Source organism: Equus przewalskii, chromosome 19, assembly GCF_037783145.1.
Source record: "Equus przewalskii isolate Varuska chromosome 19, EquPr2, whole genome shotgun sequence".
NCBI lineage: Eukaryota > Metazoa > Chordata > Mammalia > Perissodactyla > Equidae > Equus > Equus przewalskii.
The window spans coordinates 34,612,416-34,627,921 of NC_091849.1; positions in this window are offsets into that span (position 1 = coordinate 34,612,416).

The window sequence follows — 15,506 nt, forward strand, 5'->3', positions numbered from 1 at the left end:
GCTCTAAACTCTCCTCCTCGCTCTGCCCCCAGTTTCTAGTCATCTCAGCACTTCCAGATCTCTATTCCGTCCCACCCCCAAGTTGCACACCCCTCCCTGTTCTCACCTCCTGGGGTCCTCACCCCTGTCCCTAAGGAGTCCCTATGACACCCCCTTTGCCCACCCTTGTGTCCCTCCGAGGGACAACAGAAGCGCTAGCAACTCAGATCAAGGTGGCAGCACCGATGAAGGTCCCGGGGGCCCAGCAGACAGATGAGAGGGCCCTGCGGCCCACTGTGCAGGTGAGGAAACTGAGGCTGGTGAGGAGAAGGGCCTTGCCCCTGGTCACACGGCTGAGCTGGCCCCGACTGTGGGCCTTTTTCCTGACTCTGGGAAGGACAGAGCTGTAGAGCAGCAGAGCACGTCAGGAATAGCCGCACCGGATTCCAACCTGTGGGAGGGTCTGTTAACACCTCTGAGCCTCGTTTCTTCATCTGTAAAATGGGAACAAACAATCCCGGCCTCAGAGACGTAAGGAGAGCTTCTGGCACCATCTAGGAGGTATTTAGAAAGCAGTGGCTCTAATTATTATTACTAATATAATTATTATTACGACTACCACTGAAGTTATTATTGTTGCTAGTCTAATGACAGTCCCAAACCCAGGGGTGATTTTTAAGGCATAGTTTTGCCACACAAACCACCTCTCTGATGGCCCCAGACTGACAGCTCTTCGCCAAGGCTCCGACGCCTGCCACTTGGTTGGGGGGTGGGGGGTGGACTCTGACAGCGAGGATCAGAAGCACGAGTCTGAGAGAGCAGAGGGCAGAGAATCCGACAGCTGCAAGTGAGGACGGCCTAAGAAGATTAAGATTTGACGTGTAAACGCTGCCAGACGTCAGCAAGAGTGCAGGAGGCTGGTTGATAAGCTGCTGCAGAGCCAGATAAGAACTTACCTCTGGATCCCCAGGGCCGAGAAGGAGGGCCTTGGAGGCCTGGGAGGGTTTTCTGGGGACAGAGATGGTGGCTTGGAGCCAGCCCACAAGCATAGGCTGGGGAGCTGATCCAGTCCTGAGATGTGCTGTGCTGGGAGCCCCTCACATTCAGAAGGTTCTGCCTCGGGCAGGAGAGGCCCCTGCCCAGGACACAGGCACGTGTTAGAGGGTTAACACGGTGTGGACCAGAGGGGCACCTAAGTCTCCTGGAAGGTACCAATGTCCTGTGGCCACATCAGGTGCAAAGCCCAAAGTCCAGGTTTTGGTTTCAGACACTGTGGCCATCATGCTGCTATGGAATGTTGGGAGGGTGGGAGCTGGGTCACTAATCTGTGATATTGGCTGGCTCAGGCTTTTAAGTGCACTCTATCTTGTTTAAGCCACTGTTAATTTGGATTTCTGCCACATGGCATCAATCCTAAATCCTAACTAAGAACCAGGCGCAGCTCCACCACTCCTCTGCCGGCTGGGAAGGGCAGGTCGCAGTCTCTACAGAAGAGTCTCTTTTTGTTTAGTGTTTAGTCTTGTATCATAATTTAGTTTTTTAAATAGTTAATACAAAAGTTTGTCATTAAGACTAGGTCTGACTGGAACAGAGACTGTCATTTGACAGTGACTGAAACAAGGTATTTATTTCTCTCTTACGTGAAAGTCTGGAATAATTGATTCAGGGCATTTCTACTCCACGAAGGGTTCAAGGACCTCGGCTCCTTCCAGCTCCCTGCTCCACCAGGCCTGGGGGTCCCCTTCTCCATGGTCCAGCATGGCGGCCATGATAGCTGTGTCCCAGACAACAGGAAAGAGACAGGGAAGATGAAGAAAGGGGCCAAGGCCACTCCAGCTGTCTTTAAAGGATGGTTTTTAGAAGCTGCCACCTGATGCTTCTAATTACACTCCATAGACCAGAACTTAATCACATACCCACAGCAAGCTGCAAGGAACACTGGGAAATGTAGTCCTCCCTGGGCGGCCACGTGCTCCAGGGGAGAGCGGACATTGGTGAACATTAGTCACACAAAAGATGTACAGTGAAGAATCTCTGGCGGAGATTCTCTGGAAGAGATACAAGGGCACTTTGTGGGGTGATGGAATGTTCCGTGTTTTGATAGACGTTGGGTGACACCGGTGTACATTTTTCAGAGCTCTAGGAACGATCCACTCTACATTTGTGCATTCCACTTTATGTAAATATTATCTCCAAATGAACACCAAAAAAAGAACTGTAAACAAATATTGAACTCTAGTTAATGATGCGCAAGCTGAAGTGTGTAGGGGGGAAGTCGACTGGTGTCTGCAACTTACTTTGAAATGCATCAAAAAATAGGATGGGTGGAGAGATGTGGGATAAAGGAAATCCAGGGAAACGGAACTGTAGAATTTAGGTGGTGGATAGGTGCACGCTCTCTGTCCAGCTCTTTCAACTTTTCTGTAAGAAAGTCTCCCTTGCTCCCATCCCCTCCTCCAGCCACCAAATCCTCCTACCAGCTCCTAGTACCTCCCACTGGCCAGTCTCAGCGCATGCAGACACACCCGCTGTAACACAACAGTCTGTCTTATCCCACCATTAGCCTCTCCCTGTGCTTGACTGAAAGTCTGCTGACAGCCGCTGCCCCGGGCAATCAAAGCAGGCAGCCCCTGCAGAGACCTCCCCTGGTCACCTCAACATCCCTGCGGCCTCCTGCTGCCCACCAGCCCCTGACCCACACCCCAGCTGCTCAGTGAGTCCCATCAGATCTAATCCACTCCATCCCCAGATGCCCCTTCTTCTGAGAACCTTCCTGCCAGCTCAGGGCCTTATGAAATGGCTGATTCCTCCCCAGCAAGCTGTGGACCACCTCCCCAGCACCCTCCCCAGTCCTTCGGGAGAAATGGGGCTGGGAGGTATCCTGCTTTGCTCCCCTTGGTCTCTTGGGCCTCTTGGTCTAGATCTTTCTTTTAGTCTCTTGCTTGTGGGCTTCCTTGCCGCCCTTTCTGGTCAACCCTCCTGGGGCTGCAACATCCTCCTGGTGACACCCCCCAGAGAAGAGGCTGTGCCTGGGGCTCTGGGAGGGAGTCCTCAGGAAGGTGACATCTTGGGAGGTCCTGAAAGGTGAGCAGGGTTTGGCCGAGGGAGAATGGGAACCGCATTCCAGGGGCAATGGATGGCACAGGAAAGGCTGGAAGTGGGAGGGAGCGGGCTCAGTCAGCAGACAGGGATGTGGCAGGTGGCTGGTGCGGGGCCTGCAGGGTGGAGAGGAAGAAGCAGGAGAGGAGGCCACAGAGGGAGGGAGGCCAGGGCGTTGACGCCGTGCACAGGACCGGCCACCCGCTTAAGCAGGAGCAGGAGGTGTACCCGCAGGGCATCCACCGCATGCGAGGCCGAAGAGGACAGAGCCGCTGCCTCAGGGCGCAGGTCCTCAGGGAGTGTGGACGCGGGGCCGGGAGGGAACGACGTTTTCACCGTTGGAAGGCATTGCCAGATTCCCCTCCGCGGGGCTGTAGCAGCCTCCTGCTCCCTCCAGTGGGGCTCGAGAGGCTGCTTTGTTCGCGGAGTTTCTGAGCGGGGCGCTCAGGCGCACTGCCTGGAGACCCAGCAAGGAATCGATTTTCCCCCAGCAGGTTTGCAGAGCAGCTCAGCTCAATCCTCCATCCTCGGTCGCGAGGCAATGCTCCAAAGCGCCGGTGCTCCCCTCCCCTCCCTCCCCCTCTCACTCCTGCACCACAGCCCCTCCCCACCCCTCCCCAGGCGCTCAGCTCCATCCTTTGAGCTTCAGCCCAGGCTCCCTGCCTCCAGGAGGCTCTGCCTGAACCTCTGTGCAGGGGTGAGGAGCCCCCTCTGTGAGTGAGCCCATTCTGCGTGGGCTTTGCTCCACCCCTGCCTCTCCCATTGTGTTGTAACTCTTGGTATAAGGAGGGGAGGGGCTCCTCCTCCTGCGGGGGTGGGGGGGGTGGGGGAGGCAAAGGGGGGAAGGGGGAAGGGGGAGGGGTTGGGGGAAGGGGGCTGGGGGCCGTCTTTCCTATTAGACCCTAAGCTCACCGACAGCTCTTCAGCCATATTCCTTTGAAAGAGGACACTGCTGCTGGAACCGGGGGTGTAAGGACTTGGGTCGAACAAGAGGTTGAGGTTCACTTTCTAGCTGCCAGGTAGGGGTAGGGGTGGGGTCGGGGCAAATCTGAGGCCTCACAGCCTACAGATAAGACTGCTCTAGAAAGATCAATGGAGTGCTATGACCCCATTACCCCTCTCTCAGAGTGTCTTTATCATGCAGAGAGGGAAGACCCAGGGAAATCAGAGCCCAGAACTGAGGCTCTGGGTTTGTTTGTTACCACGGCATAACTCAGCGTATCCTGACAACTACAGTCGTGCATCACTTAAGGACAAGGATACTTTCCGAGAAATGCGTCATCGGGGGATTTCGTCATCATGCGAACATCACAGAGTGTGCTTACACAAACCCAGATGGTGCAGCCTACCGTACATCTAGGCTGTATGGTACTAATCTTACGGGACCACCATCGTGTATGTGTCTGTCGTTGGCCAGAACGTCATTACATGGAGCATGAGTGTACAGACACTCCCTGATCAGACAGGAGAACAGCTGCCATCCCTCTTTACACAGACGAGGAGACGTGAGCACAGAGACACGGGCAACCCGTCGGCCTCACAGCACTCACCAATCATCCAACAAGTATTTATTGAGCACATACTACGTCAGACACGTTCTTGGCACCAAGAATACAGCAATGAACAAGGGCCAACAGTCCCCGCCCTCATGGAGCTTATGGTCTAGTGGGGAAGAGGCAGGCAATAAATAAAAAAGCAAAAGATACAAATAATGTGTTCATAACACTTATGAAGAAAAAGCAAAGCCAGAGGATAGAGGCCTGGAGAGTGTGTGCTATTTTAGATGGGGTGGTTGGGGGGCCTCTCCGAGGAGATGACCTTTGAGCAGAGACTGGAAGAAAGTGAAGGGGTGAACTGTGTGTGGGTATCTGGGGAAAGAGTGGTCCAAGCAGAAGGGACAGCAAGTGCAAAGGCCCTGAAGTGGAATCTGCTTAGCTCTTAGCGTGCATCCTGGATGCTGAAGCTGAGACCAAGACCTCCGCCTCTCTTGCGCTCCCTCTCGCTCCCTCTCACTCTCTCCAGCAGCTAGGAAGGACAATGTTGGGCCAAGTTCAAGGAGCGCAAGTCAGGCAGGCTGCCCTGAGGCCTCCTCCCTTGGAGTCCCCCCAACCTGCAGCTCTGGACCCCCTCTGCCAGCCTGGCTGCCCTCTCCAGTTAACAGGTGGCCACATAAGCTGCTTCATGCCAGGAATCCATGCACGGCCTTGTCTGTAGGCCAAGTTTCTTGATATTTCACTCAAAGCCAAATGCCATAATGCCTGCCTGCCTATCATTGGGCTCCCCAGCCTGGATCCCCTGGAACAGGAACCCGACCAGGGTTAAGTCCTGTCCCTGCCCACCCTCAGGTGTCCTTTTTAGCGTCCAGGTGTGCGAGGGAGGAAGAGAGCTCGCAGGTAGATGCCCTGACCGCATGCCCTGGGAGCCGCTGGTTAATGAGGGCCCTGCAGAGGGTTGCAGCTGTGGCTCAAGGCCCAGGGGAGGGTTACAGGCGGAAACCCCAGGTGCTCCTAAAATGATGCCCCTCCGAGGCCGGCCGCCCCAGGAAGGTGTCTCCCAGCTAGAGGGGAACCACGAGGCTGGGGAGCCAGGCTGCCTGGACTCGAATCCCAGCTCTTCCCCCACTAGCTGCCCACCTCGAGCAGGTTAATTAACCTGTAGGTGCCTCTCCCCTATTAAAATGGGAACGATAATCACAAGGTTAGTGCCAGGGCCAAATGAGATAATATCTGTCAGGTTCTTAGCCCAGGACAAGTGCCATAAAAGTGTTTTTTAAATAAAAGGAAAAGTGCTTAGTGAAGTGTATTTTAAAATCACTCTCTTCCATGTAATTGTATTTAAAATGTTCCATAGCAAAAGGGTTTGCCCCCTTTAAGGATAATCTGGGGAGAAACTGCTTCTGTCAGCACCAAGTCAGTGATTAGGAAACAAAGCGAGGGTTGCCAAGGGTTTAATTAGTTCCTTTTAGGACTCAAAGCCAAGCCCTGCGGCCTGCACAGCGGGAGTGGTGGCCAGCCTGGGAGGGGCCCGCACGCCCTGGTTTGGGGACACCAACTGGGGGTGACCCCCGACCCCAGCCTCGGCCAGTGGGCTCAGCTGAATTGCAGAGTCCAGGGCTGGTGGTCCAGGACTCAGCCTGTGGGCATCTGGCCCTCAACAGCCACCGGAGGCCAGGGCGAGGGAGACGGTGGGTGCCATCTTGGAAGCTGGAAGGATGGAATAACATACAAGTGTACTGAGGGAATGAAAAGTTCAGTGACAACAGGAGGAGAAAAAAGTCAGCAAGGTCCTTGGGCCAGGCCTCAATTGTCTGTTCAAACTGTCCCGACAGATGTCATCTTTCTTTTTCCATCTCTTTGATTCCTAAGGCACATTTTCAGTTTGCTCTGCAAAGGACAAAAAGCATGACTGGTGGGAGGCGGGCAGGAGGCTGGTCCTTTTGGGTTGTGTCCCCATTGGCGGCATCCATCTTCCCTTGAGGGCAAAGACAAACACCACTATCATTTATGGAGCACCCCATAAGGGCCCTGCAATGGACGTTCTTCCCTCAGTCTCAACTGCGGTTCCACACTGAGACCCATTTCACAGATGGGACAACGGAGGTTAAAGGACCCCTCTACGAGATCACCGGTCTCCGAGATCCCCCACGGAACAGGTTTTCCTCAAGAGGGGTGTTCGGTGGTCAGGACTGTGGCTGGGGTCCTGGCTGCCCCGTCCCTCCCTAGATCTCTCCACCTGCCCCTCTCCCTCTCTCGGGGCCTCGTCCCTGGGTGTCCCCCTGAAGGGCTGCAGCCAGACAGCCAACTCCCACCCGGGGCCAGAGCACAGGGGGGTTCAACAGAGAAGCAGGATGCCGGGAGAAATTCAGGGAGACATTCGTGAGAGGAGAGAGATGCCGTGTTCCCCGACCGGAAGAGTCAACGTGGCAGAGAGTGAGTCCTCCCTGGAATGATCTGTCGATGCAGCGCGATTCCAATCAACGTCCCAGCAGGTTTTTGTGGAAATTGACAAGCCTGTTCTAAAATGAATAGGAAAATGCAAAAGATCTAAAATAGCCAAGACAATCAGGAAGAAGAACAAAGACGAATGACTTAAACGACCTGATTTTAAAACTTTCTATAAAGCTATAGCAATTAAGACACTGTGATACTGGTTTAAGAGTACACAAAAAGCCCAATATAAGAGGACAGAGAGAATCCCAAAATAGACCCACACAGATATGATTTATGACAAAGACACCATCGCAATCCAGTGCAGAAAGGAATCTCTTTTCCATGCATGCTGCTGGACCAGTTGGATTAATTGGGTCATATAGAACAAAATGAAGCTTGACTCCTACCTCATCCTATAAACAAAAATTAATTCGAAATGGATCATCGATCTAAATGTGAACAGCAAAACAATCAAGCTTCTAGACAAAAACGCGAGAATATTTTCATGACCTTGAGATAGGCAAAGATTTCTTAAACATAGCACAAAAAACACCAACTATAAAGGAAACAATGGATTTCGCTGAAATTTAAAACATCCGTTCATCAAAAGGCAACCATTAGGAGAAGGGAAAAGGTGAGCCACAGAGTGGAAGAAGCTATCTACGCATACGTACATGGGACAAAGAACTCGTATCCAGAATATAAGAGTTCCTACAAATCAAAAAGAAAAAGACAAGCAACCCAATTAAAAACGGCCAAAAGACTTTACTAGGTACGACACAAAGAAGATATCCAAATATTCAATAAGCTATGAGAAAGTGCTTTGACATCATTAATCACCAGGAAAATGCAAATTAAAACCAAATGAGATACCACCACATACCCACTAGAACGGCTAAAATGAAAAAAGAAAACTGACAACGCCAAGCATTGGTGACAGTGTGGAGTGACCGGAGCTCTTGCACGCGGCTGGGAGGAACGTAAATCAGTACAACCACTTTGAAAAACTATTTGGCTCCATCTCCTGAACTTAAGCATATGTCAAACTTAAGAGCCAGCGATTCCACTCCTAGGCCTTTACTCAAGAAAAATCAAAATGTATGTTTACAAGAAGACATATGACAGAATGTTCATAGCAGCTTTATTTAGAACAGCCACAAAGTGGAAAGAATTTGAAGGTGCATCAAAAGAAGAAAGAATAAACAAGTTGTGGGATAATCATTTGGTGGAATACTACTCAGCAATGAAAAGGGCCAAACTACTGCTGCATACAACAACATGGACGAGACTCACACATGTTATACTGGGTGAAATAATCCAGACATGGAAGAGGACATAGTGTATGATTCCATTTATCTGAAGTTCAAAGACGCAAAACTAATCTATGGTGACAGAACAGTGGAGGTTAGTTATTGACTAGAAGAGGGAATGAGGGAACCCTGAAGTTCTGGAAATGGTCTACACTGCGATTTGAATGATGGTTACATGGGTGTGTACATGTGTAAAAATGCATCAGCCTGTACACATAATATCTGTGCAATTTACAGTGTACAATTTATGTGTTTGTTTTATCGTGATTTTAAAAATAATAATTAAAAAGAAAGAGAAGTAATGGATGCTAAGGCTACCAGGGGCTCAGACTCTCTCCCCACAAGGGCCCCAAAGCCCAGGGAGGCTATAAAGCCCCGGAAACCTGAAAGGGAGTGAGCGTGTGCCTCTGACCAGTCCTTAGCCCTGCCCGGGGGCCCTCCTCAGTCCATCTCCCATTCCCCGCCCGTAAAAAACGGTGAAAAGTCTTTGAACTGCGAGAAGACAGCTAAATGTCCTGCCTACTGCCAGCCCGGGTGACCTGATTCTATGGGGCCTCTGTCTTTCATTGCCTGAGCTGTTTCTACAACTCTGGAAGCCGTACAAAACGGATGGCGCAGCAAACGATTCTTTTCCACAGAAATGCAAATGAATGTTGTCTGGTAGAGGTGCGAAGGATTATTGACCTGTGGATGCTGACCAGTTTCGCATCTATTTGTAAATTCATTTCCTGGCGGCCTGTATATGGATCTCCTCTCTGGACTCTCCTCTGAACCGGCTGTAACATCCTCCTGGTTCCCACTTCAAATAATAAGCTCAAGTCTATGACATGCATTTATTTTATTTTTATATGAAATGACTTGTTAACATCCTCTTGCCCCAGTTCCCTCTCTCCTACCCTCTCCTCTTCGGCTTCTCTCCATCTCCCTCTTAAGTTCAGGCCTGGGCTCCCTGGAGCCGCTGGTTTTTCAAATCCACCCACATTTATTGAGCACCTGGTGTTTGCCGGGCTCTGTAGACACACAAGGGGTGGAAGACCCCACCAGTTTACAAGAGTTGTCAGGACTCCTTTGATCCCAGCAATGACCTTCAAGGCAGCAGCATTTCTATTAATGTTGCTGTTCACATCTCCACTTTACTCATAGGAAAACCGAGGCTCAGAGCAGGGAACTGCCTCAAGAGTGGACCCAGGACTCAAAGCCAGGCTCCAAATCCGTTAGAACCACTGGGTGCTTAAATGTCCATTTCACACAGGCCAGCAACTCCCCAGCCCCCCACTGGGGACCTTCACTCGGGACCACTGAGAGCCTGCAGCCCTTCTGCCTATCTCAACACTTTTGTCTCTCCAAACAGCCTGGTCCCATGCTGCGCACCAGACGGAAGGAGGGGGATGAGAAAGGAGGGATGACGGAAGGTGACCCACCCAGCTTTTGGTGAAATGGGTCGCGGGTGTGTGTGTGTGTGTGTGTGTGTGTGTGTGTGTAAGGGGCTGACCTTCCTGCTGAGAGAGGGCCTGGAGAGCCAACCCGCTAAGTTGAGAGCCTGGGGGAGCTCTGGCCAGCCTGGGGAGACCCTGAGACCTGAACACTTTCCTAAGCCTCACAGACAGTTTTTTCCAGGAGGGATGCTGGGCCGGTTGCCGTGCCAGGCTGAGCCACACAAAATCCATGGTGCTCGCTAACGAGGAGTGGCTGCTGCCAGGGGTGCTGACCTGGGCTCTCCAGGTCCCTCCGGCTCCAGGACCTGCTTCTTCCAAAACCCAGGCCAGGCCCATCACCCACCTCCCAGCCTCACCTGTCCACCAACGGGCTCTCTGGAGATCAGAGCAGAGGCAAGAGGCTTCGGAGGCAGCAAGAGAGCTTGAGGGCAGAACTGAGGGAGCACAGGGGCTGAGAGCATGCTGGTCAGGGAGGCCAGAGAGTGGCCATGGACTGGTAACAGGAGGTGTCCGCCCTCTCACACAGGTGTCCCATTCCCCAAAGACCAGAACACAGACGGAAGCCACTGGAGACTTCTTCCTGCCTTGAGCTTCTGCCAAGGAGATCTGGAGAGAGAAGCCACGGGAGGCCAGGGGCTCCTGGGCTGGGGCTGCCCTTAGAGGGCCGAGGGAAAAGAGAGACCAGGCTGAGGGCAGGGCCTCGCCTCCTCACGTAAAAACTGTGCGCCACCCCTGTTCTAACACTTTAAATACTTCAATCATTTAACCCCTCAACAGCTCTATAAGGTCAGTACAATTATCTCTCTTTTACAGATGAGATAACGGAGGCACAGAGAGGTTAACTGACATGCCCAAGGCCACACTGGTAAGCCTTGGAGACAGGATTCAGACCCAAGTAGCCAAGCTGTCCTCTTCTCCAATTTCCACCACACTAGGGCCCCCTTTCATTACTGAATATTCAGCAAGTATTTAGGGGGGACCCACCATGTGCCAGAGGTGAGGGGCACTGGGACACAGCATCCAGCAGACAAGGCTCCTGCTCTGTTCACAGAGATCAGTCTGGGGGTCTCCAAGAAGGGGGTGGGGGCTGCCTTACATCGTGTGTGGAAACATGTACAACTTGTCTCCCCAAAGCAGCGCAGGGTTGCAAGCATACTTCTCTGCTGTACAAGACGGTTCCTCCTCTCCCAGTCTTGCAGGAAGGCACCAGCATCGCTCTTACGGAAGAGGAAATGAGGCCCGGAGGAGGAAGGGTCTGCCCGGGGTTCTCACAGCGGGAGGGGCAGAGCGGGATTTGACCCCGTCACTATGGGACTTCTCAAAGCTGAGGCTGTTGGGTTCCAAGGGCTAAGCAATTACCCCAGCCGATGAGCAGGTGGGCGGTGGGTGGAAATAAAGTTTGGGATGCAGTTCAATCGATAAACCAGCCCCCCCACCCCCCCACCCCCCGGCACACACACACCGGTTTGCACATTTGTCCTGGGAGGGTGCAGAGGGTTGAGGAGCTCTTGGAAGGGATCGCGCGGCGGGTGTAGGTGAGTTAAGCCTCGCGGGTGTGGACGAGGGCCGCCGCAGCACGGATGGCGGCGCTGCCGGAAGGATGCTGGCGACAGAGGAGCCCGGCAGGCCGGCAGGAGCCGAGCGGGGCGCGGCGGCTTCCGCGGTCTCCACGGCGACGCGACGGGGCAGGGGGGAGGCGGGGGGAGGAAAGAGGCCTCCGCGCCTTGATCTCGCTCCAGTCAGATTCAATCCCGAGCGAAAATGGATTTTTTAATGCGTCTATTAGCTGCTTTGAAAACGCAAATTGAGTTCAGGAGAGACGGAGGCGCCCTCAGAAAACAATTTGGCGTCTGAGGCCGTGGCGGGGCAGGGGACGCCCCAGCACGTGGTACCACCCCCCACCTCAAACCTGAACTTGGCCTTAGGGAGGGTGCGGGGAGGAGGCACCCTGAGGACTTTACTCCTCGCCAGCCCCCAGTGTTAGGAGATTTAGCCAAAGATGTGGACCAGCTCTTCTACAGAAATGAGCAACTTGCAGCCCCAGACGGAAGCCAGCGCCCATGAAGGGCGCGATCCCGGAAGGCTTCCTGGATGAAGCAGGATTCTAGGGGGCCTTGGAAGACGCACACTCAGCAAATCGCAGGCTCAGGTAACAAATAATGCCCAGCAAGCTGTCCCGTTCGCTCTTAGTTTAGTCCTCTTAAGGACTACGGAGACCAAGTGTGTGAGCCCATTTTAAGGAAATCGAGGCTGGGGAGGCGCCTTGCCAAGATCACTCAAGCAGGGCCAGGCTAGAGAATTCCCAGTCCCTGTTTTGTGAGACCCACCTCTTTGGGAGGGAAATGGGCTGCTGGAGCCCGCCTGCGCCAGAGGGTTTGGGGAGCACGGATTGGAGTGGCGTGGCTGCAGTTGGGGAGCAGGGCTGGCCGCGGGGTCCGCTTTCTAGAGAGGCTGAGGAGGGGGCTGGAGGAGGCGGGAAGTGGAAGGGAGGAATGGAGGGGTGCGGGTCAGACACACAATCACTTCTCTCCATTGTCATTCGCTGTTGTCGGAGTCTTCTTTGCATATGTAAGTGAGTTCATCGTCTGGCAATTACACAGTAATCAGGAGCAAATTACCTTCTTGCTGTTTACTTTCAGCATCCTTAATTAATCCAGTTATTAAACGATTAATGAAGCTTGTTTGGTGAGAAATTCTCGGCAAGAACGGAGAAGGGGATGTGTATGCATGGGGGGGGGGGGTAGCGGGGAAGGGATGCTGCCCTTATCCAGAAATAGAGGCAGTCCCTGGGTTTCCCTGCAGCCTTCTTAGCCTCTCTCCTGCCCTCCGTAGTTGCCGACACACACCCAGACCCACCTCTCCTTCCGCTCACCCACCAGTCCCAGCTTCCTCTCCAGCCCATCACCTCCACAAAGCCTTTGTGGATTGGGAAGTGACCCCTTGTATCCTCTAGAGTCCCTTTGAGGGCAGTCGTCCCAAACAGGACTGGAGGTCAGGGACTCTGTTCCCAGCCTTCTCTCTGGGCCCCAGGGCCCACTCCAGGTGCCCCAGCTCTCGCACTGCCTGGTGATCACTGCCCTCCCCAGACTGTGTCCAGGCAGTGCCCACTCCCCTCTCAAGGCAGAAGTGACCTCCCACAGCCTGTGGGCCAGGCCTCTGCGCAGAGGTTACTGAGTGTGCCCCACACATACTGGCCCAGTTTAAGGGAACACTAAGAACGTATTTAACAGTGTGAGGCCCCACCTGCTCATGCTGGTGGTAGTTCAGCCTTTCTCCTTAGGTCCTTTTCCCTAGCTAATTTCTGGGCATCCGGAGGACAAGGGTTCATATCCCACAGTTTCATCCTGGGGTCATTTGTATTCTGACTTTTTTCTCCAGCTGCTTTTAAGATCTTCTCTGGATTTCTGGAGTTTCACCACGATGTTTCTAGGACTCGGTTTCTCCTTATTTACTCTGCTTGAATTCGTCATGCTTCCTTCCCAGGATTTGTCTTTTCTATCATTTCTGGAAAATTCCTGATCAACATATTGTTAAATATTGCCTCCCCAGTTCTCTCAGTTATCTCCTCTGGAATTCCTAGATGACATTTGTTAAATTCCTCATTCTGTATCTCATGTCTTTTTTTCCTCTTGTTCATATTTTTCTCTGTGTGCTACATTACAGCTTATGATTTCTTCAAATCTATTTTCCAGTTCACTAACTATCTCTTCGACTGTATCTAATCTGCAGTTTAACCCATCCACTGGGTTTTATATTTCAACGTTATCGTTTTCATTTCTGAGTCTATTTGTTCATTTTCATATTTGCCTAGTTTTCCTGGTAGCATCTTTATTTCTTTAAACAAGCTATTTTTTTCCTTAATATTCTGGATCTGATCATTCCAATATCTTAAGTCTTGAAGGTCTAATCCTGCCATTTGCTGTTTTTACTGACTCACTCATGATCAATTGTTTCCTCAAGTGCTCTGTAATTTTGTGCTGTAAATTCAAGCTTAGCTGGGCTCCATCCATGGGAATCCTGAGCCGGGTTTTGAGGGTGTGTCCCTCCCAAGAGAATTTGCTTTTGCCTCTGCCAGATGCCCAGGTGCTACCAACACGCTGGAGTTAATTTCACTACTTGGAGTTTCCTAGAACACAGGTAATGCAAATGTTCACCCTAATCCTCTGTGTGGGCAGGTCTATGGTTACAAATTTAAAGGCTTTTCTTTCTACCTAGAACACAGGCTGAAATAGACAAATATTCTTATGGTTTCTCTTTGCCACTGGATGGATTTTTCCTCTATCCTTTCACTAGAAGTATAGCCTTTGAGAGCCCTGGTTTTTTGTGGAGTCTCAGTTACAGCTCCTCACCACAGTGCCACAGCCTGCCTCCTTCTTCCCTGGGGGGCCTTTAACACCCAGGCGTCCTGGCCTGTTTCTGGACCTGGACAACTCTGTCCCCCAGGAGACATTTCTGGTTGTCACAGTGGGAGGAGGGAGTTGCTATTGGCATCTAGTGGGTAGAGACCAAAGTTGCTACAGTGCACGGGACAGCCCCCTCAACGGAGTATATTCCAGCCCAAAATGTCAACAGTGCTGCTACTGAAACACCTTAATCTAGGTCATGGAGCCGTATTTGCAAATGACCTGAGGTTTCCCCACAGCTTGAGAGCTCCCTAACACTCAAGCTTCCAGCGCCCTCTTTATGTTTGACATCCTGAAGGTTTTCCTTGTGTTCATTTATTCATTCATTCATTCTACAAACACAGCCATGCATTTCAAAGCATAGTCGTCTGTTTTATGGAGCACGTCTGGGTGCTCTGTGTGGGAGATTTCTCAGGATGTCCACTGTCACTCCTGCCTGTGTCCACCTCTCTGACACTCGATCCTGTGGCTCACCTCTCACGTCTGGTAACCGCCTTCTCCGTTTCACATCCTCTCCTGCACAGTGTGTACCTGGAAGCCCCGAGAGTGTTACCCAAGGTTTGGGAGACAACTGAAAGAGTCTTGAGAGGGTGTGGCGTGTCCCCCAGCAGCAGTGACTCTTGGGGCTCACAAACCCCAAAATCTCACTTTTATAGCCCCTGCCTGGTTCCATGAGGCGGAGGCCTGATTCCACACCCCCCCTCCTCCTCAGGTCTCCAGGTCCCCTCACCTCCCTGACCCACAGCCTCAGGGACAATGTCCCTTCTTCCCCTCAGTCCAAGGCCCTAGCATGCCTGCAGCAGGAACACCATCCCGCTCCTTGGAGCCTCTGTCAGTCTTGTCCACTCTGGGGTCCAGCGGCCAGTCCACAGGACGTGCTCGCTACTGACTTGTTGAATGAATGAATGAGGCCTGGCTTCTAGCAATCATGATAACTGAGCATACATTTCCCGGAGTCTGGGACACCCTGTTGGGACAGCCACAGTTTAGGGAAATTGTGTCTCTAATGTTTCAAGGGCACACAGAGAAGCCCCCAATTTACATGACTAAACAGCGCACTTAACCGCGCAAACCGCAGCATCTGCTCTCCGATTTGCTTTGCACTGACTTTACAGTTTCCTTCGAGAACAAACAGGGGCCGCCTCCCGCTTGTGTGTGACTACAGCCCGGGACCAGGAAACAGCAAAGGGGGGCTGTTCCAAAGCCACTAGTTCTCCCCCTCCAGAAACCCAGACCACCGGCAACCCCCAACCGGCCTCCCCAAACAAGGTCTCTGTCGTCCTGGCAGCCCCGTGTATCCCAAGTTCAGTCACTCATTCACTCCACTCATTCATTCCTTCATTCCTTCAT